The 19,795-nt window shown below is 36.2% G+C and overlaps 1 long non-coding RNA gene across 2 annotated transcripts; it reads left to right on the top strand.

The window, feature by feature from the left end:
• The first annotated feature begins 8,964 nt into the window (after nucleotides 1–8,964).
• On the top strand, nucleotides 8,965–18,101 carry LOC118489270. 2 transcript variants are annotated; one of them, XR_004886962.1, is made up of 3 exons: nucleotides 8,965–15,208; nucleotides 16,554–16,638; nucleotides 17,720–18,101. It is a non-coding gene; the product is annotated as an uncharacterized LOC118489270 (long non-coding RNA). The 2 variants fall into 2 exon arrangements; XR_004886961.1 differs by having other exon boundaries at nucleotides 16,554–18,101.
• The last annotated feature ends 1,694 nt before the right edge of the window (nucleotides 18,102–19,795 follow it).

Genomic DNA, 19,795 nt, shown 5'->3' with positions numbered 1-19,795 from the left:
TTATCCCTTGGGGCACATCGGTGACAATAACCAACATCAGCAACACCTCAACAGTGGTATGTGGTTGTGGATGGTCGCTAACCAAAAGATATCAGGTGGTGATGCTGATCATAGATAGGGGTGGTGATGCATGTGTTGTGATCGGCGACTCAATCGATAGGGGTAATTGTAGACCTGTAGTGGGTGGGGGATGATGAAGCTACGACGACTCAAACACCAACTATGCCGACCGTAGGCTGGGATTGGAGGATATGATAGTTCATAGTTGTCATGAGGGCAGCGACGACCTATGATTGACGGTAGTACCCGATTGCGCCAACCATGTGAAAGAATAATTCTAATTTGTAGGATTATCCAGAAAGGTTAAACGGGTTAAAGAAACTACAAGTGGGTTTTAGATAAAGATGGTTTGATTTTTTTTGTTAAAATAGTTTGAATTATTGGTTAAAAAAATATGTTTATCTAGTAGGCTTATTTGATTATTAAGGTAAGGTTTGAGTTGGGCTAGGATGAGTTTGAGTTTAGTATAAAAAGATGATTGGTTATTCATTGTAGTGTGCCTTTAATTACTCGAGTTTAGTTCAAATGATAACGTTTTGTGAAGAAGATACTATGATAGATGAATTGTTTTTAGTGCGCAAAGGACAAAGGTTTAGTGTTATCAATGTAGTGTGTTGAGATGTGTTTTCTTGCCACTTTTAAATGTTTTGAACTATTTTTGAGCTGGAATGATGTGATTGAATAATGTGTATGCTTATTACGTGTTTGCCCTTAATATTACTTCATGATGAATAGTGTGAATGCCCCTACAAACCATTTGTCTATAAGTATGTGGATTTGAATAGTGTGTCAGGAATACATGGAAGTGTTCCAGCCATAAAGTGGAATTTACTTTGGTTGTCGTGGGTGGCATGTTAGTAATAGGAAGCTAGTAATGACATGTTTTTTTTGAAAGAAAAATGGTGTAGAAACGTGTTATATTATTTTAAAATAGTAATATAGAAATTGCTAGCGTAAGAAGAGTTTAGGGATGAACATTTGGTATCGGGTATATCCGGTACCGGTATCAGTTCTCACTTTCTCTGTTTTTCGGTACCGGTATCCAGGTATTTACAGGTAAAACACCGGTAAGTACCAGTACTGGTACCGAACCGGTCTATTCGGTACCGGTACCCACTTTTCTCGCTTTTCGGTACCGGTACCGGTTCGATACCAAACGGATACCGTGCTCATCCCTAGAAGTGTTGTTCAAGCATACATTTCCATTGGTAACTAGTTTACCACTATTTCACGCTAGTAACCAAGTCAATTTCGCTAAAACATATTATATTAAAAAATGTAGAATGTTTAGCTAGCATATACGTCGATGTGAGAATAGGCATACGAGCAAATCACACTAATAATTTCCTATTGTTAACATGTTCATTTACTTTATCCAAGGTTAATATGTATGCCTATGTGGTTATATCATGTTTCTTCTTGAGTCGAGATTACAAGTTTAAGACGATGTGAACTCAACTCGCCGTACATCATCATCATCATCTACTGCCAAACTAATAAGTTTTTGGTTGTCTCCGCGGAAAGGAGAGGACTTGGGTAACACGGCAACATGATTGTAAACAATACACGTGTAACTTGCAACTTGTAAACTTTGTAAGCATGTATAGAATATGAACATGTAAACTCGTAAACCTGTTGCAAAACTTTTAAAAACATTACCGGACATTCATAAAACACAATTTATAAATACCTTTGAAGTAATTGATTATAATATTTAAAGTGTTTATTCGTGAAGCATGTCATAATATCATACACACACGATATATAATATCTGAGTTTACAACCTACAATCTGTATCTTAATAGTGATATTTGAGTTTACGTAAATTAAACGTCTTCCTTGAAGATCATGTGAATCTAGATAAGTTTATTCGATGTTAATGTCGGTAAATAGTTGTGTGGTGGTTTAAATGTTTTCAAGAAATAAATGAGGGAAACAAACTCCCTTTAATGAACATACAATGGTTAATTGATGTGATTGAATAACATGTTACATGTGTATGCTATGTGCTATGCTTATTACTTGTTTGCTAGTAATATTACTACATGATGAATAGTGTGAATGTCCCTACGGACCATTTGGGTGTAAGTATGTGGACTTGAAGAGTGTGTCAGAAGTACAAGTACAAGTACATGGAATGGAGCAAATGGGCGACTTATGATGTTATGTAGCAAATATGTTTTGTATGTTTTAAAATATGCTTTACCGGGTGAGTATAAGGGGGTTGGGTCTAGTAACTTACGTACTAGCTTATGTAACATTGAATTTTTGGTGATGGAATGAAGTATTGTTTACCGTTTAAAAAAAAGTTTTGTGGTGGCTTAAATGTTCTCAAGAAATAAGAAATAAATGAGGGAATCAAACTCCTTTTATGAACATACTGAATTGGTATTTATCAAAGCGTGATGGTAACTTTATTACTTTGAACATATATGAACATTTACGTGTACAACTTTATAATTAGTAATATAGATAAAATATTATTTCTTTGTTGTCAAAATTTTTCATATGGTGGTTAAATAGATAATAATAATAATAATAAAGTATTACTTTTGTTAAGCAGCAGAATGAGCATCATTAATACAAGAGGAGGCTGTACAATACAACATGAAAACTCAAAACAAGGAACTAGACATACATACACACACATCATAGGCCAAAACAGATACCACCCACACCAAACCTTAATCAACAAATACTCAGTCCCTCAATGCAGGAAAAAGAGAATTTGACACATTTGTCACAACACAAGACAGTCTAAGACCTGTGTTTGGTACAACAGAATAAATTTGTAACAATCTCTTCTCTAATCTTGAAGACCGATGGATGCACATTGTCGAAAATTCAGGCATTTCTAGCTCTTCTGATGAACCACACTATCAGGGCCGGCCCTAAGAATTTGTGTACCATATTCGAGCTCGAAAAATGTGCCCTTAGACCTTAACGAAATTGAGTATTTGGGTCACTAAAGGTCTAAACCTAATGCCAAAGGAGTTAATAACTAATCTAAACTATAAGAATAGTTTTGTAAGGGGGCCTTTGTTGTTGTTTGTATGAGTGTACCCTATTAAAAAAATATTTTACATATAAATATCGGGGTGTTTTTCATAAAAAAACGTGCCCTCAAAATATCAGGCCCTGACCGGTGGTCCTCCCCGCTCACCCCAGGGCCGGCCATGCACACTATGGTGTAAATTATGGCATGTAATAATATCCTCCCATGCATGCTAATTTTTTGTATCATTTGCAGCCTTAGCAACTGAGCAAAGGAAGACCGACCCATAAAAATTAATGTGTAATACAATAACTTTCTAATTAACATTAAGAATTGTAACAATAAAAAAAGTGACAAGATTACCTAATATAGTAACGCATTAAACAATAGATTTAACCTAGCTATCCTTTATTAGCAACATAACATTTATTGTTACAAACCATTAATTCCATCAATATTTAAAGGAGCCATCATAGGTTCAGTAGAGATAGATACTACACCAAGAAAATTTTCAACACATTTTGTCACCTAAGAACTCATAAATGGCGAAGGTTCTCATCATTATATGCTTCGTGCTCTTTCTTGTATCAACCTCAGGTTTGAAACCACCCACTGTCAACTTTCATATCCAAAGAACATTTAAATTTAGAAAAAAGTTATGCTTTAATTATTATGGTTATATACTTATCTTGTTTATCATATTAACAGGTTCTTCTTCTGGTGTATCAAGTTTTCCATCAAAGCAAAAGGATTCAGTAGATCCTGCGGCTGTTCCTATGTGTAGAGACGTTAGTCAGTGTGCAAGATATTGTGGATGTCCTGTCAATGCGCAACAATGTATGAACAACTACTGTTATTGTAATGTTCAGACTATCTGCAACAATAGAGGCTAAGGAATGAGTTTAACTACTATAAATAAAGTTGATTAAATTTTATATGAATAAAGTTGATAAAATTTATTATTATATGGAGGACTGTGTCGATGAGAAGATCTTACATTTTAATATTTGTGTTAAGAGACTATGGACCCCTCTAAGGTCTTCTACCTAATATGACATGATATTTTAGGATCAACTTTTCTTTTATTATATGTCCTTAATTTTAGAGCGATTACATGTGACTAGAAAACCTTTGATTGTGAGTCGTCATTTGTATTATCTATTTATCTCTGTCACAAACTCGATCTCTAATTAACATAAATAATCATGTTGATTGAACATGCGGGATCTCAACACTACCCCAACTCGTATGATATAACTAATAATTACAAGTATAAACAGTAAACCTTTAATACGACCATTAAAAAGTGCATGGCTCGTGAAGAGGTACACAAGCACGCTACAACCATCAGGGATATGATGGCACAGATAAGCCCATCCAACAGGAAGAGGTCTTGCAAATATAGTATGAAAAAAAGACCAAAGCCCAACTAATTAACGAAGAATCATATATAAACTAGTGTTATTATAAAATTGTTTCTTACAAAAGAATTTTTTTATCGAGAAAGAAAGAAAAAACGATCTTCAAGTAACTACTCAAAAAGTTAGATTTTTATAGTGCATTTAAGAGTTGTTGATTTTAATTGTTGTGATTAGTAAACTGCTAAGAAAGAGAAAATTATCTTGAAGAGTTGAAGATACTACTCAAAAAGTTAGTTTTTTATAGTGCACTTGTTGATTGTAATTGTTGTGATTTGTAAACTGCTAATAAGAGTTTCTACTGAAAGTTTGAAAAAATTAAAGTTTATGCTCGTAGGCCTTCAGTTGAATGGAGTTAGTGTTGATAAGACAACTTGCCACCTAGTTAAGTGTTTGCTAAAACAGGAACTTGGTACTAAGAACAAGTAGGGAAAGTGTGCAATAAAGATGGATGAACAATTATATTATATACCTATACAAAAACCAACTTAACGTTGCATTTAACGGGAAGAGTGTATGGATAACCGCTCACAAGTTGCATTTAACGGGAAGAGTATATGGATAACCGCTCACAGCCTCACGTGCAACCCTATCCATATGCAACCATCAATCTCTGTTAAAATACATGTAGGAATCCGTTCGTGTAAAATAAATAAAATTCTTTTATTAACTTGAATTGAAGAAACAAATCAGAATGAAATACAATTACAGTACAAATTACAACTGAAACGAAAATACAAAAACAGAAAACACGAACAGACGAAACTGTTCTTAGCTGAGAATCATGTTAGACACGGGTCCCTTAAAACAAATTTCGTGTCTCCCAGGAGAACACGTTTGTTTCCAGGATACAACAGCCGCAAGCAGTTGCACTGCCGGTCTTGACTCCAACCCGAATGTATACCTCGAAGCTTGAAAGAGTATAGAAGAATTCTGCAGAGAGAGTTTGAAATTGCTGTGTAAATCGGTGTAGTTCTTCAATAGGGGTACCACCCTATTTATACTAGCTGGAGTTGAAGAAACTGAAAAACGAATTTAATGGGTGAATTAAACTGCATTAAACGTCTTCAATGCATTTTAATTCGTCATTAAATTCTCAGTCAAACGCATTAACTTCGTCAATGTAACTGCACTGGCATTAATTGCAGCAGGAAGCTTCTGCGCGCGCGCAAGTCTGCACACTCATGCGCGGTGCGTCCGTTTGGCTCACTGCCATGCGCGCGTGCGCCACAGTCTCATGCGCACCTACGCGCGTGCGTCACGTCACCTGATAGCCTCTACGAGCACGCCACACAGTCGCGCCGTTTTGGCTCACCTAGGTGCGCCGCGCACGTCACCTTAGTGCCCATGCACCATGCGCGCCACCGCGCGCCTCCATGCCATGTGTACTCGCGCGCGTACGCGCATGATTGCCACGTCATGCGCCATTGTGCGCGGACCCACCAGGGTCATGCGCATGCATCCTACATCACCAACCACTTGGTCCTTGCAACCCTTGTGCTTCACCACGCGCGCGCGGTCAAAAATACAAAGACGGCTCTCAAGCGGCTCGCGACGATGCGTGTAAGGGATGAAATGTGGGATGTGTTATAGCATGTATGTAGGAAGAAGTAAAGGGATAATAGGTGGGTAATCATCTAGTATAATGATTGTTTGAATGAAAGGTGCTAATCGACAATTTTGTAGATGTTAATGGTGGAATTCTGAATATGATGAAACCAATCGAATTGTTAAAAGAAGAGAAAAATGCCCGGATAGTCCCTGTGGTTTCGCATTTTTTCACCTATAGTCCCCAACTTTCTAAAACTACCTGAATAGTCCCCAACTTTTCATTTTTTGTTCCCGGATAGTCCTTGGGTCTAACTTCAGTTTGTTTTCTCTGTTAAGTGGGTGTGAAATGACCAATTTACCCTTTCCTTTAAAAGGCCAAACCACAGGGACTATCCGGGCATCTTCTTCATTTTTAGAGAAAAACCCCACCACCACACTTCATCTTCAACCTCCACCCACCATCACCCTCCTCCACCGTCACCGCCAACGACCTGCCATGTTCTCATCTTTCTTCCAGTCAGATTTAACCCACCTGTTCTCCCATCCATCTGTTGAAAAATATTGAATTATATAGATAGATTAGCACAACAAAAGTTCAACTGAAACACTAAAGTTTACACATGCATTATCAAATATGAATCTGCTGATGATAGTTTTTTTACTAAATTTGACAAATGATTGTCATCGTTGACCGATATTTACCACTCTACTGAGCTGATCTATGATATAAAAACAAACAGATCTATTCACAAATAATCCTAACATGAGAACAACTAGTAACAATACCACCATTAACGATTGCAATCAACATAAATCCTTCTCACAGAGCAAAAACCAAAATATTAAGCTAAAACCTCAGTGACGTATATCAACCTACCTCATATTCTCATCCACAACTACAATTTTACGCATCGATTAACAATCTAACCTAACCGAAACAGATCCGGATCGTAGGCAAATCTTAACAACCTAACAATAACCTAACTCAGACCAGCAAACGCAACTTCATCAACAACTCATCGCAACAAATCACTACCTACATTCAATCAAAGCAATCCGTAAACATCAATTAATGAGAAATTAAGAAATGAGAGAGATTTAGGGTTTAACCTCCGTCTAAAAACAACTATTTCATAATATCAACATATCAAACTAACATCAAATCGCTTCAATTTAAAAACAATTCCAAAATCAATCCGATCTAAGTGACGCATAAATCTATATCCCAAAATCTCATCGATCAACTACAATTTCAGACATCGATCAACAATCTGACCTAAACAAAACAGATCAGATCACCGTACGCAGATCGGAACAAACAAAAAGTCATCAACAACTCAATAAAGCAACAAATTATCACCTACATAACTACATTCAATAGAATCAATCTGTAAACGTCAATTAACAATAAATTACCTTCAAATCGTTCCTCAAAGAACACTTTAGCAGAAGCGATCGAAAACAGTAGCAGTAGAGAGAGAAATGAAAGAGATTTAGGGTTTAACCTCCGAACCGCCATTGCTACACAGTGTGTGTGAGATCACGAGTGAAGAGTAGGGTTTATATATGCGACTTCGTTATTGGTATTCACGTTACTGACGTGGAGTCCACCGTGGAGTGTATAATGACGTGGGCGAATAAGAGATTGACACGTCGAGTGTTTGTGTCATTACTGCCAGGTAGCGGTGACGGTGGAGGAGGGTGATGGTGGGTGGAGGTTGAAGATGAAGTGTGGTGGTGGGGTTTTCTCTAAAAATGAAGAAGATGCCTGGATAGTCCATGTGGTTTGGCCTTTTAAAGGAAAGGGTAAATTGGTCATTTCACACCCACTTAACAGAGAAAACAAACTGAAGTTAGACCCAGGGACTATCCGGGAACAAAAAATGAAAAGTTGGGGACTATTCAGGTAGTTTTAGAAAGTTGGGGACTATAGGTGAAAAAATGCGAAATCACAGGGACTATCCGGGCATTTTTCTCTTAAAAGAATGTGCACGAGTGGAAGCCCATTACAAGAATGAATGAAAGCTGGCCTGGTACGGTTAGTACTTGTGAAGAAGCGGATCAATATGGTTTACGGATCGCTGAAGTATGAAATGAAATCGAGGTAAGTAAAATGTTTTAACTCATGCCAGATAGATATGGATTAGTAAATTGAAAACGGCTTACGAGATGAGTGATGGGATAGGTATGGTATGGTATGGAATGTTTGACTTTAATAGTTGACGTTAGAAGAAAACTATGCCATTAAGAACTAAATCTTAAAGGTTTTGAGCAAAAAAAAATAAATAAAAAATAAGAAATTTCGGGTATTAGTTAAGCTCTCGTCTAATGAAGTTGCATGACGCGCTTGCTTATGCGACTTAAGTAATGCATGAAATGAAAGGAATAGTAATGTAGAATGAATGAGGTGAGTTGAAGGTAACGTAAGGGTATGCATGGTACAAACCACTATAGGAAATGTAGAATGATATTGACCTTGGTGTTAAGCACGTACGCGTGACCATGAAATAGAAACTTCGTTGTGATAACAAAATAATAATTAAATGTTATGTAATAAATGTAAAGAATGAAATCTTAAAGGATGAGGTGAAGGTATTAGATCTGTTATGAACGGATTGTATGAATGTAAGTATTATTACAAGTTTGAATAAGTATGTATATTAACCTATTACTAACGGGTCAAGGAAATGAGGATGTTAGGTGGAAGTATGGTATAGAAAGTATAGAGTTGTTAGAAAAAAAAAAGTCAATTGAATGAATAATATATGAACTGAGATCGGATGGTTACTTATAATTATGATGCAATTGTTAAAGTTAAACATAAAGGGGGTATGTATAAATTACGAAGGGAAGATATTAGTATCAAATGGAAACAAGAAAGAGGTTTCGGGGACGAAACCTCCTTTAAGGGGGGTAGATTTGTAACATCCTAAAACGCGAATTTTAAAATTCGTTAGAAGGGTACCATGTTTAATTAAATAAATATAATAACTAAGTTATTAAACTTGGTTAAATGTTTAAGAAAACAATCAAGGGAAGGAAATTACTACATTTGTGATCAAGTAACAACTAGAGGGGCCAAGGTTGTCAATAAAGAGGAAAGTTTATGTTTAATTAAAATAAAAATTAAAACCCCAAAAAAAATACACACTCAGTGTGTGTGTGTGGGTCGATGTTCGACCAGGAGAGAAGGGAAAAGGGGTAAAACCCTAGATCACCAAAATCCATCAAATTGAAGGAGGATTGAAGGGCTAATCGAATGCATGAAACAGGAATGTCGATCATTTAAGTGTTTCTACCATCATCTAAGTCGAATTTGGTATTTTAATGATGTTTGATCAAGTGGGTTTTGTGTAATCTGTGATTATAGTGTAAGATTTAAGCATGAATGTTAGTGATAATGAATGTGTAGATGCCAAAGTATGTTTAATTTTGATTATGATGAATATTGGGGGAAAACCCATTTGCTATAGGTAGGGTGGCGACATGGGTATACTACCCATGTCAAATCTTATGCAAATTCGGATGTGTTATGATTTATGTTATTGGTTTTTTTGTCAGTTAGATTTAGTATGGTGTGAAGTTATGCGAGTTTTATTTAGATGTTAATGGCAAGTGAGCACAAGAATTAGGAAGATGAACATGAGAGTATTTGTACATTATGCTTAAATGCGAAACCCGCCAAGTGTTTGATAAAATGCCTACAAAGTTTGTGTAAAATAGTTAGTAAATTCGTCACTTTGGACAGCCTTAGATAGTCATCTTGTAAAGGCCGTATCTCATTCGTTATTAGGAGTTAGACAACGAGCCTTATATCGTTGAAAAGGTTGTTTCGCATATTACGTTTCATATTTGGTCATAAGAGGCTGGTTATGAGATTTAGTGGGTCAAAACAGCATGAAAAGTTAGTAAATTCGTTTTGACAGCAAGCTGTTTGGAAGCATTTCAGCTTCTGTGCTGATTTTGTAAAAATCATATAAAATCATAGAAATGTCCGATTGTTACGATCTTTATATGCTTAGAAAGATCTCTGAGTGTAGATCATTTCATATTTGAACATGAAGAACTGAATCAGAAGATAAATGGGTTAAAATGTGTCGTGAACAGCTGCTGCGCAGAAAGTTGCTGCACAAATTTAGTATAAATATTCAGTAAAAATAGTTGTATTGTTATGCACACTTGTATGAATCATGAACTACTGATTTTAATAAATTATTAGTAAGTTATTTGATTGTTTTAAGTGTCTAAAACACTTACCAACTAGTTTATGCATATAATTGCACCAACGGGTCGAAACGGGTTGTTGATAGAAAATAGTAGAATGGATGTGTAAAAACCAAGGTGTTAAGAAATGGTATGAAATGTTTAACATATGAAGCAAGTTGCCTAACTTAGAAAATGTTATCATTCTAAGTATGGAAATTTTGAAAGAATAACGAACATGATGTAAATACATAATTATGCATGCTAGAAGCTCATGTATGACTTTTGTGATGATGGAATGATAAATTGTTAGATTGATTAGCATTGTAGTATTATGATACATGGTGAACTCGTTAAGCGATTGACACGTGAATAGAAGTGTGATTAGTGATGCGTATGATTATGTATACTAACTATTGAATGGATGTAATGGAATGAGATAATAGGAACGTGTCGAGGAGAGGTCAAGCATAGGAGGATAACGGGTCAAGATAAGGCAAGGTGACAAATACACTTATTGGAGTACTCAAGGTAAGTGAATTTCGATTCACTTTTTAGTAGGTTTAATAGATTTTAATACTTATGTTTATGAAACATCATGAAAGAACATGTAATAATCAGAAGTACAAAGTTAATAATGCCTCATTATTGAAGAAGGTTGTTATTTAAGCCGAAAGTAAAATTGGTGGGTTTAAACGGGTCGAATTTTATGTGCATGTGTTGCGTAATGTAATGAAATTCGTTATGGTTAAGACCTTGGGTAAGAATTTTTAGTCAATTATGTAAGGGGAACATTTTCCGGACCATTAGGAACAAGTTTTATATATGATTCGGTTGTGTATGGGTCAAGATATGGTAGTTTTAATGTTTAAAATGGAAGTTGAGCTGGGCACTACCGTAGCTTACGGTAGCCACCGTAAGCTACGGTGGGTTCTGAAGTCTTTCGGGCCACCGTAAGGCAGCAGCACTTCACCGTAAGGGTTTTATGGCCACCGTAAGCTACGGTAGCCACCGTAGTTTACGGTGGAGCTGTCGCGCCCCGCGTAATAGTAAGCTATGGCTTACGCGGCCCGCGAGGGACCGTGCTGTTGGCTTTTTGCTGAAATTGTGATGTTTTGAGTATGAGACTTGTCTAAAAATGATTTTTCTAAGGCCACGTACGTTATGATAAGGATGGTTTCATATATCAATGATGTAAAGGTTGTCGGTTAGTGAATGAACGGATCGTTTCGTGTTAGTGTAGGAAAATTTATAAGTATAGGTGTATAGGAATCCAAAAGGCATGTGGGTTGAATCATAGATTGTCTATGCTATGTAAGGTTGGGAATGTGTCATTCTGGCATAAACCTACATGTAAGAAATGGTAAAAGAAGCTTGTGTATATATTCGTGATTAATTGATTGTGCGTAGGAAGGAATCATTGGCATGTATGAAGGTACGCATGTATATATAAGTATATATATATGTATGTATGTATGTATGATAATAAGTACGTAGGTATGAATGTATATGTGAATGAATGTTCAATGCTTAAGACATATGCATGAACGTTATCAAAGTGTTCGAGTATTTATGGTTACTAATGATGTGCGTTGAGTTGGAATGTAATGTAGGTATGGGATTGTTGGCTTCATGAAGAAATGGAGCTGGATTTGGATAAGAGTATTTAAGAAAGCGCTTGGACAATTCCATGATTACTTTATGGAATGCTCTACGAAATTCTATTATATAGGTTAATGTTGTATGGTATGTTAATGACTAATGGTTTGGTTGTACGTGGTGTCCACAGGTATCGCTTGGGTTTTCTCTACATTTATTGAAGTCAAGCAGGGCTTAGTTCGAGTTGAGAGCAAGGATTGTACGGGGTAGAACGATCACACAATGAGATTTATATAAGTCTTGATGTGTAAATCTGTTTAAATGAATATATGGTATTTCGTATTTGAACCTTCATGTGATTGACATGTCTAATAAAGAATGAAATTTTTGGACTCATGTTTTCCGTTGCGTCGATTTAAGTTCTTATAAGTTGGTCAGACAGGGAATTGCTCTTATTACGAACGGGTCATGCCTGAATTTTATTATAATAATAGCATGATAATATTACTTTCGGATTTGGAAATCTGGGTGTTACAAGTTGGTATCAGAGCCCTGGTTTGAGCGAAATCAAGTATGATGAGGCAAATACTTGAACTCAAACCTGCGCGCTCTTGTGATCAGGAACCCGTACAATCCGAGACTCGATCAAGATCTAAAGGTGGAAGCGAATGTAAGTGTGTACTTAAGTATGTATTTGAAAACTAACAGTATGTCATGTGTAAGGTAAGGATAATTGCTTGGAAGAGGATGATTCGTGAATGCGGTCTAGGACCGACACCAAGGTATGTAATAAGACCATTGCCCAGGTACGTAAATTTTGCATAAGGGTGCATGTAATGCTAAAAGTTATCGAGTGAAGGAAAATTTTAATGAAATATAATAATATAATGGAAACGAAGTTATGAAAATGTTACACGTGCCGAAACCTAATTCTTCAGACATAAGGTGACGATTACACGAAGACACGAAACTAGTATGTGGATTGTGTACCTGGCCAGTACACAAGAAACATATGACGTTCGTGAGACCGTAATGATTGTTACAGGTATGTCAGTTAGAATTAGGTAGTAGGTGGACATGAGGGTGAAAAGAAATGTAAGACTTTCTGAAATGAAAGTATGAATGATATGTTAGAATCCGCGAGACGGATTCGAAACATGAAAGGAATGAAAGTATGAATGATATGTTAGAATCCGCGAGACGGATTCGAAACATGAAAGGAATGAAAGTATGAAAGATATGTTAGAATCCGCGAGATGGATTCGAAACAAAGAAGGAAAGAAAGTATGAATGATATGTTAGAAACCGCGTGACGGTTCGAAACATAATAAACGATAAGAATGAAAAGATTCGAAGTTGTAGGTAATTACGGACTAAGGAATTAAATATTCTTTAAAAAGCAAATATTATCCAAGTTATGTCTTAAACTTATATATATATACAAATATGTTTGTATGCAAGAATGGTTAAAGAGACGAATGAGTCATGCGGGTCAAATGGTAATAGCCATTTAAACCGATATTTAGTGTTTTGATTTGTTAAGTTTTATACTTGTAGGTGAGCATAATGTTTGGCACGTAAACCTAAATTTTGACGAAAGAAAGAAGTTTTGAACATGTTATGTTTTAGATGTGTTAGTAATCAACTCTTAGGAGTCGTAATAAATGACGGGCTACGATCCGGACAATAATTTAAGTATAATTGGGAAGGGTAAGTTATGGCAAGAATACTGAATTGATGTAATGAATGTCTTGGCAAGTAAGCATGAATGAAAAAGAAGTAAGAACGTGTACTTTAATACATATACGATAAATAAGACATGTCAGTTTGACCTCGAAAAGTCAAACTGTAAAGGTTGACGAAATAAGAAACTGGAATAAAAGAATTGCATGTAAGGGATGAAATGTGGGATGTGTTATAGCATGTATGTAGGAAGAAGTAAAGGGATAATAGGTGGGTAATCATCTAGTATAATGATTGTTTGAATGAAAGGTGCTAATCGACAATTTTGTAGATGTTAATGGTGGAATTCTGAATATGATGAAACCAATCGAATTGTTAAAAGAATGTGCACGAGTGGAAGCCCATTACAAGAATGAATGAAAGCTGGCCTGGTACGGTTAGTACTTGTGAAGAAGCGGATCAATATGGTTTACGGATCGCTGAAGTATGAAATGAAATCAAGGTAAGTAAAATGTTTTAACTCATGCCAGATAGATATGGATTAGTAAATTGAAAACGGCTTACGAGATGAGTGATGGGATATGTATGGTATGGTATGGAATGTTTGACTTTAATAGTTGACGTTAGAAGAAAACTATGCCATTAAGAACTAAATCTTAAAGGTTTTGAGCAAAAAAAAATAAAAAAATAAAAAATTTCGGGTATTAGTTAAGCTCTCGTCTAATGAACTTGCATGACGCGCTTGCTTATGCGACTTAAGTAATGCATGAAATGAAAGGAATAGTAATGTAGAATGAATGAGGTGAGTTGAAGGTAACGTAAGGGTATGCATGGTACAAACCACTATAGGAAACATAGAATGATGTTGACCTTGGTGTTAAGCACGTACGCGTGACCATGAAATAGAAACTTCGTTGTGATAACAAAATAATAATTAAATGTTATGTAATAAATGTAAAGAATGAAATCTTAAAGGATGAGGTGAAGGTATTAGATCTGTTATGAACGGATTGTATGAATGTAAGTATTATTACAAGTTTGAATAAGTATGTATATTAACCTATTACTAACGGGTCAAGGAAATGAGGATGTTAGGTGGAAGTATGGTATAGAAAGTATAGACTTGTTAGAAAAAAAAAATCAATTGAATGAAAAATATATGAACTGAGATCGGATGGTTACTTATAATTATGATGCAATTGTTAAAGTTAAACATAAAGGGGGTATGTATAAATTACGAAGGGAAGATATTAGTATCAAATGGAAACAAGAAAGAGGTTTCGGGGACGAAACCTCCTTTAAGGGGGGTAGATTTGTAACATCCCAAAACGCGAATTTTAAAATTCGTTAGAAGGGTACCATGTTTAATTAAATAAATATAATAACTAGGTTATTAAACTTGGTTAAATGTTTAAGAAAACAATCAAGGGAAGGAAATCACTACATTTGTGATCGAGTAACAACTAGAGGGGCCAAGGTTGTCAATAAAGAGGAAAGTTTATGTTTAATTAAAATAAAAATTAAAACCCCAAAAAAAATACACACTCAGTGTGTGTGTGTGGGTCGATGTTCGACTAGGAGAGAAGGGAAAAGGGGTAAAACCCTAGATCACCAAAATCCATCAAATTGAAGGAGGATTGAAGGGCTAATCGAATGCATGAACCAGGAATGTCGATCATTTAAGTGTTTCTACCATCATGTAAGTCGAATTTGGTATTTTAATGATGTTTCATCAAGTGGGTTTTGTGTAATCTGTGATTATAGTGTAAGATTTAAGCATGAATGTTAGTGATAATGAATGTGTAGATGCCAAAGTATGTTTAATTTTGATTATGATGAATATTGGGGGAAAACCCATTTGCTATAGGTAGGGTGGCGACATGGGTATACTACCCATGTCAAATCTTATGCAAATTCGGATGTGTTATGATTTATGTTATTGGTTTTTTTGTCAGTTAGATTTAGTATGGTGTGAAGTTATGCGAGTTTTATTTAGATGTTAATGGCAAGTGAGCATAAGAATTAGGAAGATGAACATGAGAGTATTTGTACATTATGCTTAAATGCGAAACCCGCCAAGTGTTTGATAAAATGCCTACAAAGTTTGTGTAAAATAGTTAGTAAATTCGTCACTTTGGACAACCTTAGATAGTCATCTTGTAAAGGCCGTATCTCATTCGTTATTAGGAGTTAGACAACGAGCCTTATATCGTTGAAAAGGTTGTTTCGCATATTATGTTTCATATTTGGTCATAAGAGGCTGGTTATGAGATTTAGTGGGTCAAAACAGCATGAAAAGTTAGTAAATTCGTTTTGACAGCAAGCTGTTTGGAAGCATTTCAGCTTCTGTGCTGATTTTGTAAAAATCATATAAAATCATAGAAATGTCCGATTGTTACGATCTTTATATGCTTAGAAAGATCTCTGAGTGTAGATCATTTCATATTTGAACATGAAGAACTGAATCAGAAGATAAATGGGTTAAAATGTGTCGTGAACAGCTGCTGCGCAGAAAGTTGCTACACAAATTTTAGTATAAATATTCAGTAAAAATAGTTCTATTGTTATGCACACTTGTATGAATCATGAACTACTGATTTTAATAAATTATTAGTAAGTTATTTGATTGTTTTAAGTGTCTAAAACACTTACCAACTAGTTTATGCATATAATTGCACCAACGGGTCGAAACGGGTTGTTGATAGAAAATAGTAGAATGGATGTGTAAAAACCAAGGTGTTAAGAAATGGTATGAAATGTTTAACATATGAAGCAAGTTGCCTAACTTAGAAAATGTTATCATTCTAAGTATGGAAATTTTGAAAGAATAACGAACATGATGTAAATACATAATTATGCATGCTAGAAGCTCATGTATGACTTTTGTGATGATGGAATGATAAATTGTTAGATTGATTAGCATTGTAGTATTATGACACATGTTGAACTCGTTAAGCGATTGACACGTGAATAGAAGTGTGATTAGTGATGCGTATGATTATGTATACTAACTATTGAATGGATGTAATGGAATGAGATAATAGGAACGTGTCGAGGAGAGGTCAAGCATAGGAGGATAACGGGTCAAGATAAGGCAAGGTGACAAATACACTTATTGGAGTACTCAAGGTAAGTGAATTTCGATTCACTTTTTAGTAGGTTTAATAGATTTTAATACTTATGTTTATGAAACATCATGAAAGAACATGTAATAATCAGAAGTGCAAAGTTAATAATGCCTCATTATTGAAGAAGGTTGTTATTTAAGCCGAAAGTAAAATTGGTGGGTTTAAACGGGTCGAATTTTATGTACATGTGTTGCGTAATGTAATGAAATTCGTTATGGTTAAGACCTTGGGTAAGAATTTTTAGTCAATTATGTAAGGGGAACATTTTCCGGACCATTAGGAACAAGTTTTATATATGATTCGGTTGTGTATGGGTCAAGATATGGTAGTTTAATGTTTAAAATGGAAGTTGAGCTGGGCACTACCGTAGCTTACGGTAGCCACCGTAAGCTACGGTGGGTTCTGAAGTCTTTCGGGCCACCGTAAGGCAGCAGCACTTCACCGTAAGGGTTTTATGGCCACCGTAAGCTACGGTAGCCACCGTAGCTTACGGTGGAGCTGTCGCGCCCCGCGTAATAGTAAGCTATGGCTTACGTGGCCCGCGAGGGACCGTGCTGTTGGCTTTTTGCTGAAATTGTGATGTTTTGAGTATGAGACTTGTCTAAAAATGATTTTTCTAAGGCCACGTACGTTATGATAAGGATGGTTTCATATATCAATGATGTAAAGGTTGTCGGTTAGTGAATGAACGGATCGTTTCGTGTTAGTGTAGGAAAATTTATAAGTATAGGTGTATAGGAATCCAAAAGGCACGTGGGTTGAATCATAGATTGTCTATGCTATGTAAGGTTGGGAATGTGTCATTCTGGCATAAACCTACATGTAAGAAATGGTAAAAGAAGCTTGTGTATATATTCGTGATTAATTGATTGTGCGTAGGAAGGAATCATTGGCATGTATGAAGGTACGCATGTATATATAAGTATATGTATATGTATGTATGTATGTATGATAATAAGTACGTAGGTATGAATGTATGTGTGAATGAATGTTCAATGCTTAAGACATATGCATGAACGTTATCAAAATGTTCGAGTATTTATGGTTACTAATGATGTGTGTTGAGTTGGAATGTAATGTAGGTATGGGATTGTTGGCTTCATGAAGAAATGGAGCTGGATTTGGATAAGAGTATTTAAGAAAGCGCTTGGACAATTCCATGATTACTTTATGGAATGCTCTACGAAATTCTATTATATAGGTTAATGTTGTATGGTATGTTAATGACTAATGGTTTGGTTGTACGTGGTGTCCACAGGTATCGCTTGAGTTTTCTCTACATTTATTGAAGTCAAGCAGGGCTTAGTTCGAGTTGAGAGCAAGGATTGTACGGGGTAGGACGATCACACAATGAGATTTATATAAGTCTTGATGTGTAAATCTGTTTAAATGAATATATGGTATTTCGTATTTGAACCTTCATGTGATTGACATGTCTAATAAAGAACGAAATTTTTGGACTCATGTTTTTCGTTGCGTCGATTTAAGTTCTTATAAGTTGGTCAGACAGGGAATTGCTCTTATTACGAACGGGTCATGCCTGAATTTTATTATAATAATAGCATGATAATATTACTTTCGGATTTGAAAATCTGGGTGTTACAATGCGAAGTGCAAAGTGCGCCATCAAAGCGCCACATTGCGCCTCATCGCCAACGTCACGTGCGCGCGCGCGCGCGTGTGCGAGTGCGAGTTAGGGTGCTCCGCGCCCTTCGCGAGTACACTAGTGAGTGTTTCCATGAAACAATAAGGATGGAGAGATCCTACTTAATTACCCCTTTAAGTTCCATCTTTCATCCGATGTGGGACAAGGTGCCACTTTCCCACTTATTTCATCATTCAAGTTTCAAACACCAAACTTTGAGCATCGATATCTCATTCATCTTAGCTCCGTTTTGGACGTGGTTTAGTTCGTCGCGAAGTCCTTCCAACGTAGAACACAAACCCACAAATAAATATGTAAAACCCGCTCATTTTATTATATTTATTTCTAGTCCAAAATAGGAAAAAAATCATTTTCCTATATTTGTGAAAAATGCTATTTTCACAAAATTTCCAACAATCCCTCACATGAATAGAAATCGATCTATCAAGTTTCAACGATACACGTTCAACAGTTGAGTATTGCAAGATAGGTAGGTGTAACCTTTGAACCTTCTTTTGTGAAGCATACTTAGCCTCCTAGGGTCTTGTAGACGCGGTGTCCTTGAACAATCCCCCATTTATGTAGGCGACAATATACATTCACACAATACTCTCCCTAGTCGAGTTAAGACCTCATGGTTGTGTCCGTTCATGGTCATGGAACACGTTCCTGGTTCTGCAAGAGCTCTAGGATTTGCGCCTCCCCACAAATCCATTCGAAGCGACCCTACTTCTCTCTAACATAGGTGATTCATCTGAATCATTAAAAGCATCATGGTTAATTTGGATTACCTCAAAATCCTTAACCTCAACATGCTTAACCTTTCCTTCATGTCACTGATTGGAATGGACTAGGAAGTATACAACTTCCTTTAAGAATTTTGGGGCACCCCCCACAGTGACTCCCTTTGGGTTTATGATTAAGTTTGCCTATTGAACCTAGATCTTGGGATCTCCAGTCAACTAGGTTAGGTTTCCCTCATATTCCCTTCATCTATGGGCTTTAGTCCCATTCCTCTTGACAACCTATACACCTTTTCTATGCTTAATCCTTTTGTTAACGGGTCCGCAATGTTCTCATATGACCTCACATAGTCAACTGAGATAACACCCGTTGAGATAAGTTGTCATACCGTGTTGTGTCTACGTCGAATGTGCCTTGATCTGCCATTATACATCATGCTTTGTGCTCTAGCAAGAGTAGACTGATTGTCACAATGTATGCAGATCGCCGTCAACGGTTTTGGCCATATTGGAATATCTTCCACAAATTGACGTAGCCACTCCGCCTCTTCTTCGCTTTTATCTAAAGCGACGAATTCGGATTCCATCGTGGATCTAGCTATAACCGTTTTCTTGGAAGGCCTCCAAGCTATAGCTGCGCCAGCAAGTGTAAACACGTAACCACTTGTGGATCTGTGATCCTTTATATCCGATATCCAGTTTGCGTCAGTGTATCCTTCGATCACTACTGGATCACGGGTATAATGCAATCCATAGTCTCTTGTGTATCT

The sequence above is a fragment of the Helianthus annuus genome, chromosome 17 (assembly GCF_002127325.2).
Source record: "Helianthus annuus cultivar XRQ/B chromosome 17, HanXRQr2.0-SUNRISE, whole genome shotgun sequence".
Lineage (NCBI taxonomy): Eukaryota > Viridiplantae > Streptophyta > Magnoliopsida > Asterales > Asteraceae > Helianthus > Helianthus annuus.
This window is presented reverse-complemented; position numbering and strand designations above follow the sequence as displayed.